The sequence below is a fragment of the Musca autumnalis genome, unplaced genomic scaffold (genome assembly GCF_047663935.1).
Source record: "Musca autumnalis isolate F117 unplaced genomic scaffold, ASM4766393v1 scaffold_1, whole genome shotgun sequence".
Lineage (NCBI taxonomy): Eukaryota > Metazoa > Arthropoda > Insecta > Diptera > Muscidae > Musca > Musca autumnalis.
Window position 1 is genome coordinate 184,131,069 of NW_027411644.1, and position 26,482 is coordinate 184,157,550.

Consider the following 26,482-nt stretch of genomic DNA (forward strand, 5'->3'; position numbering starts at 1 on the left):
ATTAAAAGTAATATTGAAATTACAATCATTCAATTAATATTAAAATTAAAAATCCCGTTATTCGCGAATTAGTTAAAGTCGGTTGATGCGCATCCGTTTTTGGACACAGCGAATCAATCTCTTTCAAAATTTATGCATATTTCGATGTTTGACTCAGGGGCCATTGTGTGCCGCCAGTTGCATCATACACTGCAAAAAACCTTAAAGTTGGTAAAAGTCGCGCAAGGTGCATACGATTTTGATGCGCATCCGGTTTCATCAGCGCCTATCAGAAATACGTCAAAATATACCAATTTTAATTAGATTCTTCAAGAACCGCGGATGTGCCTCCACATTCAATTTTTTGTGAAAGACCCATATTACTCGCGTATCTCTTTTCTTTTATGACACGCGTTTTCGCAAATATTATAATCGCCAGTAAAGGATTCCATTTATGTAAAAATTTTTAAAGAAAATCGCGGTTTAGTACGCGGATTTGTCAAAATATATTTTTGCTGATTTTCCGATTTTAAAGGTATCTATATCCGCGGTTTTAGTAGATGGATTCGATCGCGGAAGGCTTCTTTAGAACCGTCGCGTAAAAAAACTAAATTCACGCGGGTTTCGAAGGAAATGGAATGCCAGTTGTAAATTTTACACGCAAAAATAGGTTTTGTAAGAAAATTCACGCATCAAATTTTGGCCTTTCGACTCCAATTACTAGGATGCTGTAAGGAGCACACTCATGAGATATGCATCAAACGACGTAAAATCACGAGTTCTATAACCGTGTTAAGAGTTTGGAACTTTATATTCTTGCGCGTCCGGATTAATAAAAAAAATTCAAAAAACCCCGAAATTCCGGCTTCAAAATGTCAGCATCAATTTTAGGTGGATGCAGTGGATATATCGAAAAATCATACACTACAATCTTGTTGCCAATGGAGTATTTTGTGATTCTTTCTTTAGGAATAGGTCTATAAAATGTAAGGTTAAGCCAGAAATCGTATGGGAACATAAAAAAAATTGTTGGCTTCAACCCATTTTTACTCATTTTTCTACATCGATGCCAACACAGCTTCCACGAAAATTAATTTTAATGGTCGACATTAAAACTAAAACACTTCATTTTAAAGAATTTCAATCATACTATATAGAATATGTTAACAGTTCGCGAATTCTGACAAAGTGAAACTCGGATTCATCGATTGCAAGTATGTTTGGACGAAATGTGTTCAGACAATTTGGAGTCGATTGAGCAATGTCCGTCCGTCTGTCTGTCTGTCTGGCTGGCTGGAGCGCACGATAACTCTCGAACGGATGAACCGATTCGGTTCAAATTTTGGCTTTCGTAATATTTTGCCCAAACTTAGTTTAAGTTCGAAGATGAGCTATATCGGTCCACTCCTTCCGGTACCTCCCCCACAAAAGTTCGAAAATGTTCGGAAAATTTGTACGCACGATAACTCTTGAATGGAGTAACCGATTTGGTCCATACTTTCCCCATCGTGGAGCGTGTACCAGTTTTAGATCGGGTTTTAATATGGACTCAATCGGTCCACTCCGTCGGGTACCTCCCACACAAAAATTTGGAAAAGTTCAGTTTAGGAACATCTCTCGAATCGCTTTGATTTTTGCTTTAGCAACTTGTATTCACTGCCCTCCATACGATGGTATAAGTTTCATCAGGGGCAAGTCCATACTTCCTGAGAAAATAGCCTGAAAATTGCAAAAAAAAATCCCCAATGACACCGTGTGAGGAAGTTGGAAGGCAAAATAACTCTCGAACAGGTCTGCCGATTCGGTCCAAAGTTTGGCCTTAGTAATATTTTGTCCAAACATAGTTTAAGTTCGAAGATAAGCCATATCGGTCCACTCCTTCAGGTACCTCCTCCACAAAAGTTCAAAAATGTTCGGAAAAATTGTGCGTACGATAACTCTTGAAGAGAGTGGCCGAATTGGTCCATACTTTACACATCCTAATATATCTACTAGATATAGATCAGGTTCAAATATGGACTATATTTGTCCACTCCATCCGGTACCTACCACACAAAATTTCGGATACATGTTCACTTTAAGACCTGCTTTCGAATCACTTTGATTTTTGTTGAAGCAACTTGCATTCGCTGCCTCAATTGCGATGGTAAAAGTTGTTTCAGGGGCAAGTCCATACTTCTTGAGCGAACATCCCTGAAGTTGTAAAAAACCCCTATAGTACCATTTGTAGTGGCTGGAGATCCATTCTTTTTAGTATCTCCTCCGCAAAACTTTTGATCTTTAATCCTAATCAACATTTTTGTCAGTTCAAACGCCCAACATTTTTAAAACTCCCTAAATACATGCGTTCTTTGGAAAAAAATTGTTTCAATATACACAGGCTGAGGGTATATCTCTGTCGGTAAAGCCGACTGATACTTTTTTACTTGTTTTCTTCCAAAATACCAATATAGAAAATATAGCAATCATTGTGTTTTGTATATCATGGGCCCATATTTACAAATATCAGCATTCAGCTTTTATATCACCTGACAACACACGATACGAAATTACAAAAAAACTCCTCGAAGTATATAAAATTGGTCAATACCTGTTCATAGGGGCTAGACTAAAACCTGGATATAATTGAAAAGATTTTTGCGAGTAAGTTTTCTCGAGGACTGTTCTGCAACTTCCCTAATTTATATGGTCCGACGGACGGAGAGATAGACGGAGTTGCCTAAACTAACGCAGAAAGTGAATTTATGCAAAAGAAAGTATGGGTCTATTTCGTTTCCCTTCGCATGTTACAAACTATTGCACAACGACATGATACCACCTACTATAGTGTGCTGTACGATCGAGCAGAAGTGTTATACTAAGACGTTGGCCTAAGTCAACAATTTTTGTTGAAGAAGTATTGATTATTATTTATAATAAAAGTGTTAAAACAGCGATTCTTAAGTTTTTTTCACCCAAAAATACCAAATGCCGTTAAGATTCATTGAACAGGGTGGTTCCGTTGTATGGGGTCTAAACCAAAACATTGACATATTTCAATAATTTTTGGTAAGAAGGATTCTTACCTTTCAAGAAGCTGAAATACCAAATAACAGTCGAATCGGTTATAAAGTGTTGATGAAACCACAAAAACTATCTAAAATCGGGCGATACAATTATATGGGGTCTATGACAAAAAGTGGACAATTTTTCAAACCACTAAATATGAATTTTTATAAAAATCGGTTGAAATATGTGATATGAACTCTCCATTCCAATAGGATACTGCATGCAGCCGTATTTGTGTCTAATCCACTATTCTATTTAAACTGCGTGTAAAATTTGAGCAAGAAGTAACTTCTGACTTTCAACTTTGGGACTGCACCAACTAACGGCCTTTAAAAAAGTCTAATTATTTTTTATATACAAGAAAAACATGTTTTAACTCGAAAAAAAATTTGCCTAAAATTTCGTGATTAAAACTATTGTCTATTGACTATAAGATTTCTTTTAAGGAATATATGTGTAAAACCTTTCGGAGCATCTTGGGATTCAATTTTAACTTTGACAAGTAAAAAAGCGTTAAGTTCGGCCGGGCCGAACTTTTCATACCCTCCACCATAAAATATTCTGAACTAAAATGGAATAATTAGTTTTCATTCCTGTCCCCAACTTTTAGTGGGTACGTTAAAATGTCAGATAATGTACATAAAATGCTTCCTTCGGGAGGCCCTTTTTATGGTGTCTATATCTAACTATGTATGTTGACAATTTTTGGTGGGCTAGAAATTGGAAGTTGCCGTTATATAGGGGTTATAATAAAATATGGACCTATGTTGACAGTTTTTGATGGGAGCCTTTAATGTCAAATAACTCCTAATTCGGTTAACAATTGTAGCTAGAATCCTCAAAATACCGAAAATTGGCACATAAGTGGGAACTTCAAATGTCATTAACAGCTAGTTCGGAGATATGTGGGTTATACGAAAATATGAACTTAAATGAACAATTTTTGTTGCAGGATTTTTATTGGCTTTTAAATTTAAAATTACAGAAAGTTCGTCCAAAAAATAAAGCTAAGGTACGGAAAATCGGGAGGTTTGTTTTGGGGCTACACCAAAACATGGACCTACGTTCGGTTAAACATTTTAAGTAAAATCCTCAAAGTACCGAAAATCGGGAAGTATCGTTATATTGGGGCTATGTTGAAAATTGTTGATTCAGATGTGTGGTGACCACTACAACCTTCAAATATCAAATTACAGTTAGTTCGGTTAAAAATTGTAGCTAAAATTGCCAAATTACTAAAAATTGGGAGGTACCGTTATATGGGAGCTATATCCGAACATGGACCTATGTTGACAATTTTTGATGGAGAGGTGTTGTGACCACTAAGAACTTCAAATGTCAAATTTCTGCTAGTTCGGTTTAATATTGTAGCATCATCAAATTACTGAAAATCGGGAGGTACTTTTATATGGGGGCTTTATCAATACATCGACATTTCTTGACAATTTTTGGTTGAGATGTGTGGTGACCACTAAGAATTTCAAATGTCAAATGTTCAAATTACAGATAATTCGGTTAAAACTTGTAAATACCGAAAATCGGGAGGTACCGTTATATGGGGCTATTCCAAAACATGAACCTATGTTCATAATTTTTTTGAATATACGTTTTTTGGTCACTAAGAAGCCTAAATATCAAATGACATAAGACGTCAAAATACCGTAAATCGGGCGGTAACGTTATATGGGGGCTATTCCAAAACATGGACCTGTGTCCACTAGTTTTGTTAAATATGCTTATTGACATTTAATGTCAAATTATACCTTAATCGGTCTAAAAATGTAGCTAAAAACGTCAAAATACCGTAAACCGGGAGTACCGTAATATGGGGGCTATACCAAAACGTGGACCGACATAGCCCATCATCGAACTTGACCTGCCTGCAAACAAACGACGCATTTTCCCAAAATGTCAGACAATTTTGGTGGAGAGGTGTGGTGACCACTATGAACTTCAAATGTCAAATGTTCAAATTACAGCTAATTCGGTTAAAACTTGTAGGTAAAAATTTCAAAATACCGAAAATCGGGAGGTACTATGTTCATAATTTTTTCGAATATAAGTTTTTTGGTCACTAAGAACCCTAAATATCAAATTATAGCTAATTCAAAATACCTGAAATCGGGCGGTAACGTTATATGGGGGCTATTCCAAAAGTTTATTGACCTTTAAGAACCCTAAATATCAATTTATAGCTAAAACGGTCTGAATATGTAGCTAAAAACGTCAAAATGCCGTAAATCGGGGTACCGTTATATGGGGGCTATACCAAAACGTGGACCTATGTCCACAACTTTTGTTATATAAGTTTATTGACACTTAAGAACCCTAAATGTCAAATTATAGCTAAATCGGTCTGAAAATGTAGCTAAAAACGTCAAAATGCCGTAAATCGGGGGTACCGTTATATGGGGGCTATACCAAAACGTGGACCTATGTCCACAACTTTTGTTATATAAGTTTATTTACACTTAAGAACCCTAAATGTCAAATTATAGCTAAATCGGTCTGAAAATGTAGCTAAAAACGTCAAAATACCGTAAATCGGGGGGTACCATTATATGGGGGCTATACCAAAACGTGGACCTATGTCCACAAGTTTTGTTGTATAAGTTTACTGACACTTAAGAACCCTAAATGTAAAATTATAGCTAAATCGGTCTGAAAATGTAGGTAAAAACGTCAAAATACCGTAAATCGGGGGGTACCGTTATATGGGGGCTATACCAAAACGTGGACCGATATAGCCCATCATAGAACTTGACCTGCCTGCAAACAAAAGACGCATTTTTCCAAAATTTCAGCGTCCTATCTCCATTTTTGTGGATGCTAGAGTGATTACCACAGATGGACGGACGGACGGACATGCACAGATCGACTCAGAATTTTACCCTGATCAAGAATATATATACTTTATAGGGTCGCAAATGAGTATTTCAATGCGTTACAAACGGAAAAACAAACTTAATATACCCTCCATACTATGGTGGAGGGTATAAAAATTCAAGAAAAATATCTTTATTTGTATCTTCTGTCTTTTGTTCCGGCCAAAAATCCAAAAAATATAAATAAATAAATTTGGTATTCTGTAAACAAATATATCTTCCAAACAGCACAATAGAGCACCTCTTGGTTTTATTAAGTACACACTTCAAAGTAATTTCGATTTTTGTATATATGTAGGTGTCACTAGTGAACAAAATTATTTACGATTACACCAAATTAGAAATTAAAAAAATATTAAAGTTTAATAAGCCTTTTAAAAAACATTGATGATTTATTATTTGTACATCAATTGTATTCAATATTTTATGTAAATTGAAACCATACACAACCATCTTTCTTTTCCACATTTTACTTTAAAACTTTTTATTTTATTTGTGCGATACTGTCACAACAGAAGCTATCAAAAAAAACTGGCTGTTAACTTTGAGAGGTTAATTTTTAGCGGTAAATAAAATTGTAGAAAAATATAACTCTGTTACAGTTGTTTTAGAGTGTTTACTTTCATATGGCAACGAAAAAAAAAACAATAAAAAAAAATGTCAAAAAATCGACTTTTGGCCAAGGAATTCGCATTTGGGACCTTTGCACACTGGGGGGATTAAACCAAGACGTGGGCCTGCCTCTTCAATTTTTGGGGAAGAAGTTTGTTGACCTCTTTCATCAAAATATCTGAAACCAGGCGTCATCGTTATATCTCAAACGTAATGTCCCAGCAAAAAAAAATCCTCCCAAAATAATGGGTTTTTATAGTACTTTTTGGTAGTCGTAACTACTTACAAAATCCCCTACTAACTCATTATTTTAACAAGGGCATGTCGCACTGAATAACTAGTTATTCTATGACCAATATAACCACTAGAATTAGTGCCACTGGAAGTTGAAAAATAAGCTATAATTAAAAGTCCAGTACTAACTGTTTGGCCAAAACCATCTTTTAATACCCTCCCCATATGATGGTGTGGGTATTACAACCACCATTTATAAATGTATGTGTTTGTGTGTTGCTTTTGTGTTTGTATTTATATTTCATCCAAACAAATATTTATTTGCACCCAAAAATATAATTGTTCGGGCCTAAACATATATTTGATTGCAGGACCCAAATATATTTTATGTTTGGGACTGTTGCAAACATATATATGTTTGCTGCAAAATATGTTTGGGGCATATGTTATAGATGCCTGTTTTTCCTTCGTGTAGAAAAGAGCTAAATAATACCCCACCAAACCAACCCAATTGATTTGGAAATGCATACTTTGGCTTAAAAAGATATCAGCTGAATGCCAGGGTAGTGCCCATTCTGTGGAAACCACCACTAATGCTTTACTCGTGTTCCAAATGTCAACCAACAACAGATTTTTTGCCGATGCTCATCATTTTTATAGCAACTGGTCTAAGGTGTTCTAATGTTTTCATGACAAACTTCCTGTTGTATTTTTTCAAGCCACAGAGAATATTTGAGAATTTCATAAAATTTAGAAAAAGATTCAAACGGGTAATCAATCGTTGTGATCTATCGGATCAATCTAATGTCATGTGGCATAAAATTCATTCATGCTCATTCACGCAGATATTTAATTATTAACAAAACAAATGAAAATTGCATTGACATGAACACAAAAACACAATATAGACCGGTCCGACATGGCAAGTATGAATGTGACCACAAAGGCAGGGATCAACCAAACAGTCATTGGAATGTCGTTTATGGTCAGTCCTCAATAAAAATATTGAATTAATAATAATGAACTTATGAGAAATTCGCAGCAGGTGTTTGACAAATGTTCGGCATAGCAAACTCATTAACAATTGGCATGCATACTCATACATTTAAATGCACACAAATTCCAAATTCACAGTTGTGGTGGGTGATGTGTACGAAACCAGCCAGCCAGTCAGTCAGTCAGTCGATGAGACACACCTAAAATGAATAATTTTTCTCTTCATTAAATTAAACAGAGCAATCATTTAAATCTCAGATTGAAATTAATTTACTTATACATTTATCACCATTTCAACACAACACACCCACATACAGAGACAAATGTGCAATTGTATGTGTCTCATCACACATTTAAATAATTAATATCGTTAAACATCGTTTGTCACACAACACCTTTGGCAATTTCAGGATGTCATTACAGAAAAACATTTAATAATGTTTCAAATACACAAACATTCTATGAACCAGCAGAATTCCGTCTTATTCGCATTGTCATTATGTCGCCATTACGTTTCCATATCATTGTCATGTAACAACCACATTTTTCTACATCTTCGCTGAAACTTATTGCCTTGTCACTTTGGGGTTAACACGACGTCTTATAGGATAAATGAATAACGACGACATTGTTAATGTAAAGAAAAATGAATTTATCAATCACTCGAGAGATATACATAAATCTGTCTTTTGTTGTAAGCAACGAGACAGACCGACTGATAGACAGACAGAAAGATGCAAACGCCACAACAGCAAACTCATCAACTTTTAATTAGTTACAATTTGTAATGTCTTTAATGTTATACCACAGTAGCGTGCGGCAAACAACAAAAGTAAAGGAAGATGTTGAAGCCAAAAACCAACAACGCCCACATAAATAGCAATATTAAAGAGTACAGGTTTTTCACGATAACGGTGGGGCAAATTCATGTGTATACTGAAAGAAACAGATGCTTAAGAGGAACTTGAGGCATCTTTTTTTCCAAATAAAAGTTCAAATTAGGGAATAGAATAAAATGCCAGATAACAAGAAGAAAACGGAAGTCGATAAAGCTCAAAATCAGAGAAAGTCCGACGTTATCCCCATAATTGCTTTAGACTGGAATCACCAATGCACCATATACCCAAGTCGGCCCATAACGATGTTTTATTATTTATTACATGGGAAAAATGTATGTTTCCCATATTAATTATAGATTTTTTTAACGCAACAGAACACGTTTTTAAAATTATATGAATTTCACTTAATCCCTTAGTCGTTGTTTTAATAATTTATGATTTTTTTATTTTGAAACAAAATTTAATTTTTTAAAAGAGATATTCTTTTAATTTTTATAAAAAAATAATTAAAAATTGTTAAACACTTTTTTTAATTATTGTGGTTTGACATTTTTTATTATGTATATGTACAGTTAGTCAACTATATTATTGCAAACGATGAAATTTTAAAAATTTAGATGTTTAATTAGAAATTACTACAAGAAAGTCTTTCAATACTGTTGGGCTTTTTGTAAATATCTGTTGATTTACCTGTTAATGACCACATCTAGCCAATAAATCCAGAAATCGGTTAGAAATAACAAAAAGAACGGGCAAAAAGGATAGGTACCTGGTTTTTGTGGTGTCAACTAAATAATTGCAAAATGAATTAATGTGCAATAAAATCGTGGGGTTTCTCCCGCAATTTTTTGCATTTAAGGATTTTTAAAACTTTTATGGTATGGGGACGTGCAGATCCATAATTTTTGATCATAAATTAATTTTTGTTCATGTAACATAGACGGTATATTCAGAAAAAGAGAAAGTCAGGTAAAAGGTTTCGGAAAATATGCTACATTTGGTCTATTCCAATTATAATAATGGTAAATCCGAAAGAGAAATCCCTAAAATCACCTCTCATAAGCTGAGAAGTGTATACAACATCATATACCGCACCGAGCAAGAAGCCAGGCTGAAACTGACGGCGTTACTGGCAGGTCCAAAATAGTAACCACAAGAATTGGCTGTAGAATGCTTAAATAAATTAACGAACTTGCCCAAAACAGCTTTTTCTAATTAGAAATGATTTTGGAGTAAGTGTGTCACATGGAAAAGTCAGAAAAGTGCAATATAATAACAAGCACTCATCACGAGTGACTAGGTAAACACCATTGCCCTCCCATCAGAAACTATTCAGACTTGTTATATACAACTTTTCTCGCCATCTTTAGTATTGGGATGACGTTATATTTTCTGATGAGACTAAAATTATGTTGTACTATCACAATGGTCCTCAACAAGTATTGGGAAACCCCTTGAAAGCCATGGAAAACAAAAATTTAATACATACCGTAAAGTTCGGAAAACTGTCAGTTATGGTATGGGTTGTATACCAAGCAGTGACGTTGGTAAAATCCTGATTTTGGAAGAAATAATGACCTAGTAGGTTTATTTAGATGTTTTAAGAAAATATTTTACCAAAAGCGTCAAGAAATTTGGGCCTGTTGGCCCTGAAAATTCAAACAAATTGCAACATAAGTACTACCAAGACAACGACCCCAAGCATAAATCTAATTTATGTACATAGAACTTGGTTGTTATACAACTGTACCAAAGTCATTTACACCCCGTTCCAGTGTCTAGATATTAACCTCATCGAAAATTCGTATGTACACCTGAAGGAAAAAGTCGGAAATAGGTCGCCCACTAAACTGTGGGACTAAATAAAATACAATAAAGGAGAATGTCTAAAAAATACTTCGGAATATGACATTCTTTAAAATTCTTTAAATTCAGATACATTAACAAGCTGTTTTTGATGCCAAATGTGGACATGCGAAATATTAGAACCAACTTTGCGAAAAATACCGTGAAAGACTGAAAAGTTGTGAATTTTGCAATTCTTTAGTTGACAGTGCAAATAATGAGTTGTACTCATTTTTGTTAATTTTAAGAAAATGTTTAGTGAAATTTAGCTAATTTTTAATTAATTATATTAATAAACATTTGTTAGAGTTGTATTGTTAACAAAAATATTAATAATGATATTTATTTCTACCAATAAAATGATGTTTTATTTAAAATTTTGTAATAATTAAGTTGACTAACTGTATATGTAAAATTGAGTTTTCCTTTAAAAAAATCAAAAAAAATTTTGCGACGCGCTAAAGATATGACCGTTTTAATTAAAAACAAGTAAGAAAATCGTTCAGTTCGGCCTGGCCGAACTTTTTATACCCTCCACCACGAACTGTATTGAAGTGAATTCAAAAAATTCCGAAAATTGGGAGATATCGTCCTATGGGGGCTATATGGGGGCGTTGACCTATACCGAAAAATTTCAGGTGGAAAGTTGTATACCCTTAACGAATACTAAATACCAAATTTCAGTCATTTCTGTGGGATATTGAGCTCACAACCCTCAAAATACCGTTCTATGGGGGCTAAATGAAGACGCGGCCTATACCGATAAATTTCAGGTGGAAAGTCGTATACCCTTTACGAAGACTAAATACCAAATTTCAGCCATTTCGGTGTGATAATGAGGCTAAAACCTTCAAAATACCGAAAATCGGGAGGTATCGTCCTATGGGTACTATATCAAAACGTGGACCTCTGTAAACATTTTATGGTAGAAATAGTTCATAGCCTCTGGAAACACAAAATACAAAGTTACAACCGATTCTGTGGTCAAATGGGACTAATACATTCAAAATATGGTAAAGTGACGCGTACTATATACAGGGTGTTTATGGGAGCTATACAAAAACAAACTTTGGGAGAAAGGTTTTTTAGCCTCTGGAGACAAAAAATTCAAAATTACAAACAATTCGGTTCTCAAATGGGGCTAATACATTCAAAATATCTTAAAATGACGCGTACTATATATGGGGCCTTATATGGGGGCTATACCAAAACGTGGACCTATACAAAGTTTGGTAGAAATATTTTTTAGCCTCTGGAGACACAAAGTACCAAATTACAACCAATTCGGTGGTCAAATGGGACAAATATCTTAAAATTGCCTTAAAATGACGACGCGTCACGCGTCACTTTGTATGGCGGCTATACGAAAACGTGGACCTACATAGCCCGCTTTCAATACCAAAAGTCCTACATACATATAATAGATTTTACCAACATTTCATCCACCTAATTCAATCCGTTCGGACGCTAGAGTGATTTCCACAGACGGACAGACGGACGGACATGGTAAATCGATGTAGAATTGCACGCTGATCAAGAATATATATAGTTTGTTTGGTCTACAATGATTATTTCGAGTAGTTACAAACGGAATGACAAACTTAATATACCCCCCATCCTATGGTGGAGGGAGAATTTCGCACCCGAGAGTCTTTTTTCCATAGGCAGGTCAAGTTCAAAGATGGGCTACATCGGTCCACTCTTTGGTATTGGTATTTTGAGGTATTTTGACGTTCTTCGCCACATTTGGAGACCGAATTAGCTATAATTTGGCACTTATGGTTCCTAGTGATCAACAAACTTATATCCCAGAGGATATGGGCTTAGGTCCATGTTTTGGTATAGTCCCTATATAACGGTACCTCCGGATTTTCGGTATTTTGAGAATTTTAGCCACAATTTTTAACCGAACTATCTGTCATTTGACATTTGAGCTTCTCAGTAGACATGAAACATCTCCATGAAACATCGTCAACATAGGTCCATGTTTTGGTATAGTCCCCATATATCGGTACCTCCCGATTTTCGGTATTTTCAGAATTTTAGCTACAATTTTTAACCGAACTAGCTGTAATTTGACATTTGAGGTTATCAGTGGTCATGAAACATCTCCACGAAGCATCGTCAACATAGGTCCATGTTTTGGTATGGCCCCCTTATAACCGTACCTCCCGATTTTTGGTATTTTGAGAATTTTAGTTACAATTTCTAACCGAACTAGCTGTAATTTGACATTTGAGGTTCTCAGTGGTCATGAAACATCTCCACAAACATCGTCAACATAGGTCCATGTTTTGGTATAGCCCCCATATATCGGTACCTCCCGATTTTCGGTATTTTGAGAATTTTAGCTATAATTTTTAACCAAACTAGCTGTAATGATCGGTATTTTGAGAATTTTAGCTACAATTTTGTCTATTCAAAAATAATCGTCAACATAGGTCCATGTTTTGGTATATCCCTCCATATAACTGTACCTCCCGATTTTCGGGAATTTTCAGTGGTCACGAAAGTTTTTCACTAAAATTCGTCAACATGGGTCCATTTTTGAGGGTCTACATTGTTTTGATGAAAGTACCCTCAATTTGACTCCTGAAGTTCCCTGCAGCTATAAAACTTTTACATCAAAAAAATTAAAGATAGGTTGACTCTTTGATATAGCCCCGTAGGTGGTACCTTTCACCTAGCTGAAGAAAGGCCTTGATGAGTATATTATGAACCCCGAAGGACAGATCCGCCGTGAGTCGAATGGCGTGATGAAATTTTTGTTAGAGACCCTGTGGGCCATCAGGAATTAGCGTTATATCTTTGTTCACTGTTGCTTAAGTGCTCTACAAAAACAACAAACAAAAATATAATGCTAATTCATGATGGATTACAGGGTCTCTTGCAAAGACTTCATCACGCCATAACGCGGAAGTTCGACTCACGGCGCATCTGTCCTTCGGGGTTTTTAATATACACACACCAAGGGCTTTCATCTCCAAAAGGAATTATCTCTGCCCCAACATTTGTGTTCACAGTGTAATTTAAGCAATAGTGGGAGGCAGTAGGAGTCTATCCATTGTCGAAAAATTGTTCCACCTAACATTTTGAAAGGACAGTAATAATTCCATTTTAATTAAGACTATTTTATGGTGGAGGGTATAAAAAGTTCGGCCCGGCCGAACTTAATGACTTTTTACTTGTTTTTCTTTAAAACAAAAGTAAAACCGCCATAGCTTTTGTCCGCATCAACAAAAAACTGGCTCGCGAGCGGATTCGTACTGGGAATTTGTTTCTTAAGCTAAGTACCAGAAATCTTTGATGTAGCGCGAAAAAAAATTAACATTTTTTGAAATATTAATAATATTTGACAACATTTGTGATATATAAAATACTAGCCGACCCGGTCCGCGTTGTTGGCCCTCGTTTTATGTTACCTTTTATTAAATCATCAATTATACTTTGCTTGCATCGCTAATAAAAAATCTTCAGAAATGTTGGTGTCGATATGCAATTTTAACATATCGCCAAAACTGATGACTTGAGGCATACATTTATTTCATCTGCTACAATAGTATAACTGGAAGTGTTTGTCTGAAATCTAAACGTGATTCGCTTCTTAAATTCTTCAAGATCTAAAGCTTCTAGGGAATTGTTTTGTGCCATCGTACATTCGTTTCAGATGATAATTTCTATTTAATGTTGCATGTGTGCCTTTTATTCAAATGAATGTCCAGTGATGAAGCTATATCTATCGATATGTTGCCTTCTAATTTGAACATTTGGTTTCCAAAAAGACCTATGCTTCGTTATGAATAACATACGGTATTTTCAATGATTTGTAACATATTTAAGAAAGTGGGATTGGTTGGGTCGGTTATTTTTGGACATTCCATATTTAAAAGTAGGATTTGTAAAAAAGTAAGGCCAGGGGAGGTGCCCCGCCCCCTCCGAAATTAAAAAGCTATGTAACCTATTTTCACCACGGGTGTTCTCTATACATTCTCTGAAATTTTCAAGAAAATCTGTTCAGCCGTTTTGGAGTCTATACGGAACATACAAACATACTAACATACACACATTTTCTTTTATATATAAGACTAGCTGACCCGGTCCGCGTTGCTGGCCCGTTGTTTGGGTTCTCCGTGTAAACTTTAATTATCTATCCAGTATTGATACACCCATAATTAGGCATCCCTCTAGAAACTTCAAACAATATAAATCAATGTTTTGATATAAATTCCATATAATGGTATCCCCCAAATTTAAGATATAAAATCTCTTTTATTATACCCTTCACCATAAATCGACAGTTAAAGCACTTTGTGACCCACATATAATGGTCGGTGCACGTCAATTAACATTGCTATATATTGGATTGTTGGTCTCGGTTGGGGTCGTAATTATTACTGCAAAGAATTGTTGGTATAGGTCCACGTTTTGATATAGCTCCCATAGAACGGTACCGGCGAATTTTTGCTATTTAACATCATTATCACACCGAAATGGCTGAAATCTGATTTTAATATATTTTAAAGAGGAGAGCATAAATATTCGTATCGACCGAAAGACACGCCTTTTTATTTGCGCTCGGTATGTAACAGTAATAGGTTCACGTTTTGATATAGCTCCCATAAAACAGTACCTCCCGATTTTCGATAGTTCGGAGATATAGCCACTGTTCAGTATACGTCCTCGTTTTGATATAGCTCCCATAGAACGGTGGCGCCTGATTTTCGCTATTTTTGGTGGATTTAACCTCATTCAGCCCGATCGAACGTAACGCCTTTTTTCTTCGCGCTCTATATGCAATAGTGGCAAAATACCCCTCAGCGAAATGTATGTTCCTTCGGGATATGTACGGCAACATTTATATAATTCATAAAAAATTACTTCTATAAAGTGTAGTTGTTATTATCGAGATTTTGCTGTATTTAAAAAATGTATCTTTACCTAGCTATTCCAAGGACTGAAATCAATGCTCATGAAGTTTCACTTCCCACATTTTGAGATTTTATCCGTAATTATAATATTTTCAAAAATCGAACACGATCGCGGTATTCTGATTCCAATTATGATATTGTATTGTATATCAATAACTTTGTCTGATTTCCAATGGATCTTTCTAGAATTTCGATCTTGTGACATCTCAAGTTATCCGGCTTTTACTGTATTCCAAAATGTGGAGTTGATCGCGCTGTCCCACTTATTGTTTAGTGTTCAGCGTTTATAGCGTTTTTTAGGCACGCTTACAAAATTATGTATATTATCTGAAATAATAAATGTTTGCAAATTTTTTGATGACCGCGATATTTCACTTTTCGCGATATTTCACTGCCGCGAAGACCATTCAGGGTCAAGACAGTAATTACAGTAGTATTGCAAACAATCTGTAAACAATACGTCCAAAAACATCATGGACTTCAGATTTAAAAAAAAAAAATTTGAAGGAGAACCTCCGGTCACTGCACTTAGCAGTATTAAAATAGCTCACGACCGCGCTATCCCACTTGTTCAAGCTAGTGTTTATATCATTTTTGTGTCACGCTAAAATTATGTATACAAATTGAAATAATACATTTTTGAAAACTTTGTGATGACCGCGATCATTCAGGGAAAACAATCTGTAAACAATACGTTCAAAAATATCAAAGATTTCAGATTTTCTTAAAAACATTGTGGGGGAGGACCACCGGTCACTACTCCTAGCCGTATAAAAACAGCTTACCGCAGTTCTAATTAATTGAAATAATACATTTTTGAAAATTTTGGGATGACCGCGATTTTCACTTCCCCGACGACCATTCAGGGTCAAGACTGTAATTACCACAGCATTGCAAACAATTTGTAAACAATATATTAAAACGTATCTTGAATTTCGCGGTTTTCTTAAAAAAATTGTGGGGAGGACCACCGGTCACTACACTTAGCGGGATAAAAAAAAAGATTACGACCTATTCTCAGACCTAAAAACTCCACATACAAAATGTCATAAGATTTCCCAATCGATTTTTCGGAATTTCTATATAGTGACATCTCAAGTCATCGGGATTTTACTGTATTCCAAAATATGGCGTTGACCGCGTTATCCCACATATTGAAGCCAGTGTTTTAGCGGTTTTGTAGTCACGCTTACTAAAATTAGGTATATTATCTGAAATAATACATTTTTGAATAATTTGGGATGACCGCGATATTTTACTTCCGCGACGACCATTCAAAAAAATATATAGCCTATTTTCACCAGTACATTATCTGAAATTTTCAAGAAAATCTATTCAGCCGTTTTTGAGTCTATTCGGAACATACAAACATACTAACATACACACATTGCCTTTTATATATTAGATATATGTGAGGGATGGCCTTCGGTGCAAATGGGATGCATATTGTCTTGAATTTCGAAATGGCGGGGTACTTCAATTTGTCATATTTAAAAAAAACGCCATATTCGTATGAATAAAAATCAAATACCGTCATAACCCAAAATTTTACCGCGTCCAATTTTTTCAATTTAAATTTTCAATTTAGAGTTGTTCTGCAAAAACTGCTGAACCGATTTTCCTAAAATTGTCAGGGAATGTATGTGGATGGTCCCGAAAACAGGATGCATATTTTATTGAATTCCAGAAGGGTCGGGGTACGCTATTTTTGCAAAAATTATGCATGTATCGGTTTAACAATTTACGGATTAATATACAATGTCGTACTTGTTTCGTGTGTGGTGCATCAACTACTTTAAATCGGCCGAAAATATATATGGGAGCTATATCCAAATTTGATTCGATTTTGATACAATCATTTGTCATTTATTTCTAGATCAAATTCCGCCACACATTCCAAATTTCATCGTGATTTGACAGATAAAAGGTATATGGTGCATCAAATACCTCAAATAGGCCGAAAATATATATTGGGAATAGATGTGGGAGATATATCAAAATCTGTAGAGTTGTGCCAAAGGAACTCGTTCACTTCGCAGTTCCAATGGCCAACATTTTTTCTTTGAACAAACTGTGTATACTTGATATCATTTCATGATGTTACTCATACGTTTTGGAACTAGTACACGGGACTAGGAACTAGATTACCCAACTCTACAAATCTGAACCGATTTCGATATGAATTTGCAGATTTATTTCTAGACCGAATTCAGTCACGCATTCCTAATTTCATCGAAATCGGACATACATATATAGATTTATTGGTGCAGGAAATTGATCGAAAATATATACAGGAGCTATATTCAAATCTGAACCGATTTCGATATGAATTTGCATATTTATTTCTAGACCGAAGTCAGTCACACATTCCAAATTTCATCGAAATCGGAGATATGTATATAGCGTTAGGGTATAACAAAACTATTCGGGAGCAGCACTTAAAGTGCACTTTTCCGAAAATCTTATGTGGGAAGTAGCCGAAAGTGTTGACATATATAGCCCATACTGCACCTGATCTATTATGTCTAGTAGAAATATTACCATATGCAAAATATGAACCAAAGCGAGTTAGAGAATAACTCATTTTTTTAGTTACCGGCAAAATGCTTATTATTTCGGTAATTAACCATGTTTGTCGGCAAGTTGGCAACGAATAAAAAGTAGTCGTAAAGTTCTACTGATAGCAAGAGTGTTGTTAATTAGTATGTGCATTTTTCATTCACAATTCTGTGTTTTAATTTTACCCTTTTTTTGTCGATTTTTATAGTGTAAAGCTACAATTTAAATGTAAAAGTTTTACAAATATTATTACTTGGGAAATGAATTTATTTAACCCAGATATGCCCAGCGTCCTATATATAGGACACACAAAATTCTTGCTAATTTGATATGTTATGTTTATCAAAGTACCGTTTATTTAGGTGATATACTCAGTGCACATCTGTAGCTCTTGGGATATTATGTGATTCCATTATTTTGAGCTACTATTTTTGAGTTTTGAGGTCTAGTTCATCGAAGTTGCCACCGATCGCTTAGTTTTTACAATGATTTGCGTTATGACCGATTAATTATTGGGTAATTTTATAACGAAAACGTACACGATGTGGAGCCTACTATGAAAAAACATTAACTAGATGTCGAAAAGGTGTCTTTGGACTATAGTCAAATGTTTTGTGTCCCATAACTCCCAGTTATATGATAAAACCCTGTGTCCAAAAGTGGCGTCAAAAACCACTTTTTTCAAAAAATTTTTAAAAAACATATAAACATACTGTTATTATTTCACATTTGCTTCTAAAATAATATAAAAAAAATAATTTTAAAATGATCACGATCAAGCAATGGGCATATCTGGGTTAAACAATTGTATTATCCACTGTACACTGTAACTGTAAAAGTGTGTCTGTCGTTATGTAGTTTTTCATGTATTGTATTCATTCATTTGCATTCTTTTGATGTCACAAGGCGTTTATGATGTCTTCCAAGGTTGTATGTATTTATTGTGAGATATGCAAGTTTCCAGTTCCCAATCGGATCATTCGCTTATTTCTGCTTATATTTGCTTCGTGTGGGTACAAATCACGGCACAAATGCAAATCCTTGTCGTATAAAATGTCATCTTCTAAGATATTCTGAAGTATAATTTTTTTTATAACATTTTCAAACTAAATACATTGTTACCCCCAGATGTAGAGCACAATAAAAGACATTTTTATAAAACTTTTTTGTAGATATTTTTTTCTTGGGGGGCTATACCAACGAGTGGACCTAGGAGTTATAGAAACTTCTGTACCAAACTATAAAGCTCTATATTAAATATTCCGAACTGTATCTTGATTTCAGCAGACAGACGGACGGATGGATATCGCTATATCGATGTAGAATTTTAATTTGATCAAAAGTATGTATACTTTATAGGGTCTCCTACTAAAATTGTTATGTGTTACAAACGAAATGGCAAAATAAACCTTCTCTATCTTATGGCGAAATGTATGAAAATTTGATTTATTTGGACACCCACCTTTATACGTGCGAGTATATTCATTCATGGTTATAAATAGACATCGGATTTTGCATATTTTTGAAAATTGTAATGCAAATAATTTTTTATTAAACAATAGAAGCTGGAACTTTGTAAGTATTTTAGATTATTTTCAATATGACATCGAATTTCTATCATTGGAACGATATAATCTATATATATATAAAATTCTTCGAGACTGCCATGATGTTCGAAATTAAACTCCTCCGAAACGGCTGGACCGAATTCCACAAAATTTTGTATGTGGAGTTTTTAGGTCTGAGAATAGGTTTTTAGCTATTTTTTATACTGGTCAGTTGAGTGACCAGGGTACCTTCCCCATAAATTTTTTTAAGAAAACGTGAAATCATAGATATTTTTGAATGTATTGTTTAAAAATTGCTTGCAATACTATGGTAATAATTGTCTTGATCCTGAATGGTTATCTCGGAAGTGGAATATCGCGGTCAGTCCAATTTTTCAAAATTGTATAATTGTAGATAATATATATATATAATTTTAGTAAGCGTGATAACAAAAACGCAATAAACACTGGCTTCAATAAGTGGGAATGAGCGATCAACCCCACATTTTGGTATACAGTACAACCCCGATAACGTTAAATGTCGCTTCACCGAAGTTTCAAAAAATCGATTGAGAAATCAGGCAAAACCTAATTTTAAAGATGGTTAAATAACTAGAACGTCTAAAAAATTAGCATTGGTCACTGAAACGACGGGCCAACAATGCGGTGTATCTATAACCTATCTAAATGTATGTCAAGTTCTTTTAACTTCCGAATCGGCAGGACCGAATTTGATGAAATTTTGTGTGTAGGTTCATAAGGTGGGAGAATAACGAAATCGCGAAATCTCAGAGATTATTAGACATATTAGTATTCAATACATCAGCAATGGTGGCCTCTGCCATTAATGGGTGTTTTGGAAGCAGAATGCCGTGATTACGTCCAATTTTTGAAAACTTTATTCTTACTGCAAACACGCCATGAAAGTTGACTTCAGTGCTTGGAATAAATCGATCAAGATCACGTTTTTTATATAGCAAAGTCTAGATAAATTCAACTAGCATTTTGAATTCATTTTTCATGAGTCACTGATGTTTTCATGTTTAGGAGCTTAAAATAAAAAAGTGAATCTGCACTTTGTTAACAAGAAGTAAAAACGGCGTTAAGTTCGACCGAGCCGAACGTTTTTACCATTCACCACAATTTTTTATTGAAACCAGATTTTAGCCATTTCGGTTGGATAATGTGGCTGAAACCTCTAAGGGCGACTAAATACCAAATATAGCCATATCGGTTGAATAATGCGGCTAAAACCTGGCATATACTGAAAATCGGGAGGTACCGTTCTATGTAGTCTATATAAAAACCTAAACATGTACCGAATAGTCTATGTGGGAATGTCTTCTATACACAACGAAGACTAAATACCAAATTCTAGCCATGACGGTGGGAAATCTCCAAACTGTTCTATGGTAGCTATTTCAGAACGTGAACTTATACCGACAAGAATCTGCAGGTATGTTTACGACGCCCGACGGAGACCAACAACAACCATTTGGTAAAACCTCTTTACTATAGAAAATCATGAGGTACCGTTCTATGGGAGTTTTATCAAAAAGTGGACCTGTAGCGACAATTCTCTGCAGGAGTATTTACGACCCCCAACGGACACCAACAAACCAAACTATAGCCATTTCAGTTTAATAATTTGGCTCAAATCTTGAAAATACCCAACATCGGGTGTTTTATCAAAAAGGAAGACTAAATCCTATTTAATGGCGAATACCGAAAATCGGGTGGTACAGTTCCATGGGGATTATATCAAAACGTGGACTGGTATAGCCCATTTCCAATACCAAACATCCTAGGAGAAATTCATTACAAAGTTCAATGTTTGTGGGCTGCACTTTGATTTCAGCTAAAGAACATCGCTACATTAACTGATTTTTATTCTGATCAAAAAAAACAATTCGAAGTGTTACAAACGGAAACAAAATGTTAGCTATACCCTTCATCTTATGGTGGATACCCTCCAGAGTAAAAAGAATTTTCTATTTTAAATCTGCTAAAAATTTTATTTTATGAAGTTACAAGAAAAATGCATAGTTACGTCAATTCGGTTCGAAAATCGCAACATTTCGTTCGTAATTCGATTATTCTATTTGTAATTCAAATTATTCCATTTGTAATTTGAATTATTCCATTTATAAAATTATTCCATTTATAAAAAGGAAAGGAACAAATAGAATAATTCGGATTACAAATAAAATAGTTCAAATTACAAGTAAATTCGAATGAAATAATTCGAATTACAAATATAATAATTCAAATTACAAACAGATAAATTCGAATTACAAATGGAAGAATTCGAATTACAATTGAAATATTTCGAATTACAAATGCAATTCTCGAATAACAAATAAAATGTTACGAATAATAAATGGAATTCTCGAATTACAACTAAAATGATTCGAATTGAATCTGAAAAGTTGTAGATATATAAATATGTAGATGGGTTATAAACCCAGCAAAATGTTCGATGCCAAAGATACTATTCAATCATGAGTGAAAGTGATCTGGCATGTCATCTTTTTAGCATCTTCATCGATGAATTTTATATGAGCGTGGACCCCAAAAGATGCTATTCAATTTTGCATTCAAAGCATGTTATTTGCACCCATGCTTTGACATGTCATTTTCACCAATGCTTTGGTATGTCATTTTCACCAATGCTTTGGCATGTCATTTTCACCAACCCTTTTGCAATGGCATTGATTAAGACGAGAGTCTTAACAACGTTGGTTGCGATTTCGAGTCTCCGACAACATCAAACCTATTGTAAATAATTAATCTTATATATTTTAAAAATGTGTATAAATAAAAACACAAAATTCATCTCTATTGAATCGATGGAATGGTTTCAAATGTTGACGAAAAGATCGGATCTTTCACGACTTCCTTTGCATCGGTTCAAATGTTGATGAAAAGATCGGATCCTTCACGACTTCCTTTGCATGGGTTCAAATGCTAATGAAAAGATCGGATTTTCACGTCTTCCTTTGAACCAATGCAATAGATGTCATGAAATCACGTCATAGCATAGAACCCCTTCCTTCAAGTTTTGCTGGGAATGTTTACACGGAAAACTAAAAATGGGCCAGCAACGCGGACCGGGTCAGCTAGTTCTATATAATAACGTAGTAACAATTGATTGAAATTTCAAAAATATGCAAAAACCCTATGTCTAGTTATAAATCACTAACTTCTATTTAAATATGATTCCATTACCAAAGCTAGCGGGCCTCATATGGTACATTATTGCCTTATTATGTAACAGCATATAATCTGTAATATTCCACATTGTAAGATGATACACTGTAATCATTTCAGCCAAAGAAAATGAGTTTCATTTATTTGTTATGGGTGAGCAGAGGTGTGAAGAGCTGTTGCTTTCCGCAAAACAAAAAATGAAGAAACTGAATGTTGTTGACATTTACTCATTAATATGTTGATTGCCGTACTTCCAAAGTGGCATCGACACTGACATTGTCTTCAAGGATGACGGCAGAGACAGTGACAATGATTGTCGGTTGTGTTTGTTGGTTGTCCCAAAGCCATTCAAACAGAGCAAAAGCTAAGGAAGCAAAGAAAAAACCGGAAAGATGTTAAAGTGATAATGAAATATTGTAACGATTAAAACATTTTCCTATTAAGTTAACCGACAACAATGACAAAGACATCAAAGAAGTTCATCAGTGCACAGTTTGTTCTGTGGAAGGGGGTGTATGTCAAAGTGTCTGATGTATAGCAAACACATTTACACGATTAGGTACTTACAATTTTGAAAGTGTTAATATGTTTTAATAAATACAATTTTAGAGGATAACGTAAGACACACCTACATACAGCTATAAAATGCTAAAGATCCAGAATTCGTAGAAAATTCTGAGAGTCATAAAAGGAATTTATAAATTGTATAACATGTATTGATCTGCGAATATAAATTAAAATATTTTCTTTATTAAAAATAGTAACATTTACTTAAGAGGATTACTGCAGAATGTTCGAAAATCGGGTGGTTATACGGAAAATTGCCAAGAGGTATGTTGGATCATGGGTTGCGTACATTTATTCTCAGTAATAAGAATCATTCGCCACCCATGACAAACGTCAAAAAAGACGAAATATTAACAAAAACATAAAGTTAAACAAGTAAGAGATGGTTATAGCCTTACGGGCCCGGCAATGCGATACCCTACTCCACTTGCCCTTGGCAATAGTTTTCAACTAATTTATTTTATATCATTGCGACACGTTATGTTATTTTAAAATTTTTATTGAGAAAAAACCGAAAAGGATTTTAAAATAGCTTTAGGTGATTTTTATGAATTGACCAAATAACACTAAAAAAACGCCAGTCAGCTGTGCTGATGAACCAATAAAGAAACAAATATCATACTTATACCGTATATAAATTATATTGATTTTTAATCACAAGTTTGCTTTAAAATTCGTGGAATCTGTAGGTACCGTAATGTGGAGCTATACCAAATCTCTGACATACATCAACAATTTTTAATAAACAAACTTCCGATTCAAAATATCTGCCTAAAAAAATCAAAACGATCCGAGAGGTGCTCTAAACTTCACTTTCTCCAAATTTGTGTGGAAGGTACTCGAAGGAGTGAAATAATATGATGTGATAATTTGGGACCGAATTGGTTGCTCCCCTCGAGATTTATCGTTCACACTATTTTGTAAAAATGTTTGAACTGTTTTTGGGAAGGTAAGGGAAGTAGTGGACCGATATGACCCATCTTCGAACTTAAATTAAGTTAAGTAATATTAATAATATTAAAAAGTTCAAGATTTGGTTCGATTTTTTTTCAAACATACTTTGGTCTAAAACCATTATTTCGATTAGGCAAATTTTCTGTCGTATCAATGTGTATAAACCCTCATTAGCCCAAAGCCTGAGGTAAAAAAGACCAATATTTCGAGGTATTGCATTGCAATTACCAATGGTATATAATATAATAACGGCATTATAATTTTCATCAATTTAAAAAACTGGGAATCTCTCTTTTCTAAAAAGCTGGGAATTTCTCTTTTCTACAATAATTCCGACATTTACTAGCGTGAGGTAAATGTAGTTATTTGCAAACAAACCATAACGATAAAGAAACCCACTTATATGTTCGACAGCAATTCTGTTATTTAACCGATATATTGCTATAATTTTCATCAAGGGAGAGGTCGAGAGTGGGTGACGTATGGGATGAATGATACCAAGCAACGGTCTTGACCGGCTTTAACATGGCAAAGCCCAGGATTTATCTTGGTCCCTCTTTCATCTCAAGTGGACACTGACCTCCCCGTGGTGTCACCTGGGGAACTGCCTTTAACACCCGTTAAAGGTAGTGAGCTAACATGTGCCGCGCGTTCACCCATAAGAACGTTAAAAACTTGGGTTTGGGCGTCGGGTTAGTAACCCTCCCCTAGAAAAAACATCCTACTATGAAAAAACGGAAGAAAAGAAAAACAAACCCCTCTAAAGTTGACGAACCCCGCAAACGTTTTAAGGACCATGATCTGCGAATCTGCACCTGGAATGTTCGCACTCTTTATAGAGAAGGTGCAGTCTTCGCATTGGCAGACGTACTTGAAAAGTACAAGGCCGATATTACTGCCATACAGGAAATACGATGGACTAGGAAAGGCGTCACAACAACACCTAAAGGTGACGCACTGTATTATAGCTGCCATGACGTAAAGCATGAGTTTGGTTGCGGATTCGTAGTTAGTCGGAGACTAAAACATCTGGTATCCAGCTTCACCCCAGTGAATGAAAGACTTGCTGCAATTCGAATAAAAGCTAAATTCTTCAACATCAGCTTTATTTGTGCTCATGCTCCCACTGAAGAAAAGGACGAACAGACCAAAGATATATTATTATATTAAAATCATTCTAGGCGATTTTAATGCCAAAATTGGAAAGGAGAATATCTTTGGCCCAACAGTCGGGAAATTCAGTCTCCACAGTGAAGCATCTGACAATGGTATGAGGCTGATAGACTTTGCAGCTGCAAAAAACATGGTAGTTAGCAGTACCAGATTTAATCATCTCGATATTCATAAGGGCACCTGGCTGTCTCCAGATCAAAGAACATGTAATCAAATTGATCATGTTGTAATAGATGGAAGACATTCATCCAGCGTGTTGGATGTACGATCGTTCCGAGGCGCAAACATTGATTCGGACCACTACCTTGTTGCAGCAAAGGTACGTACCCGTCTAAACGTTGCAAATAAAGCACGAACGCGGAAGTTTGACATCGATAGGGTACATACACAACAGATAGCCACAGCATATTCCACTCAACTAGCCCAATTGCTTAATCAAAGCACTCCTTATCCCGATAACATATCAGCGCAATGGCAAAGCATTGCCCACTCCATGCAAACAGCCGCAAAATCCATACTTGGATACCAGAGGCCTCCACCAAAGAACCCATGGTATGATCAGAAGTGTCGTGCTGCTACCGAAGATAAAAATGCGGCATATAGAGCTACTTTGCAATCAGTAGCAACGCGTAGCGCGCGAGAGAGATACCGGGAGAAAAGGAGAGAAGAGAAACGTCTTTTCCGCAAGAAAAAGAGAGAAATGGAAAAGCGGGAGTGTGAAAAAATCGAGATGTACAGGAGCCAGAATGAAGTTCGAAAATTCTACCAAAGAGTGAAACATCAAACAGATCGCTTTCGTACAGGCACATCCTCCTGTAGAGACCAGCAAGGTAATCTGGTAACAGATACAGATAGCGTGCTCAGGATATGGCAGGAACATTTCTCCAATCTGCTGGTATCCAATAGTAGCGAAGACGATGATACCACTGATCCAATCCCAGAAGATGGTATAGAATGTATACCGCCCGGCCAAGATGAGGTAAAAACAGCAATCAACCGGCTGAAGAATAATAAAGCAGCAGGAGCCGATGGCTTACCAGCCGAGCTGTTTAAAACCGGAGGCGACGCGCTGATAAGGTGTATGCATCAGCTAGTTAGCACCATCT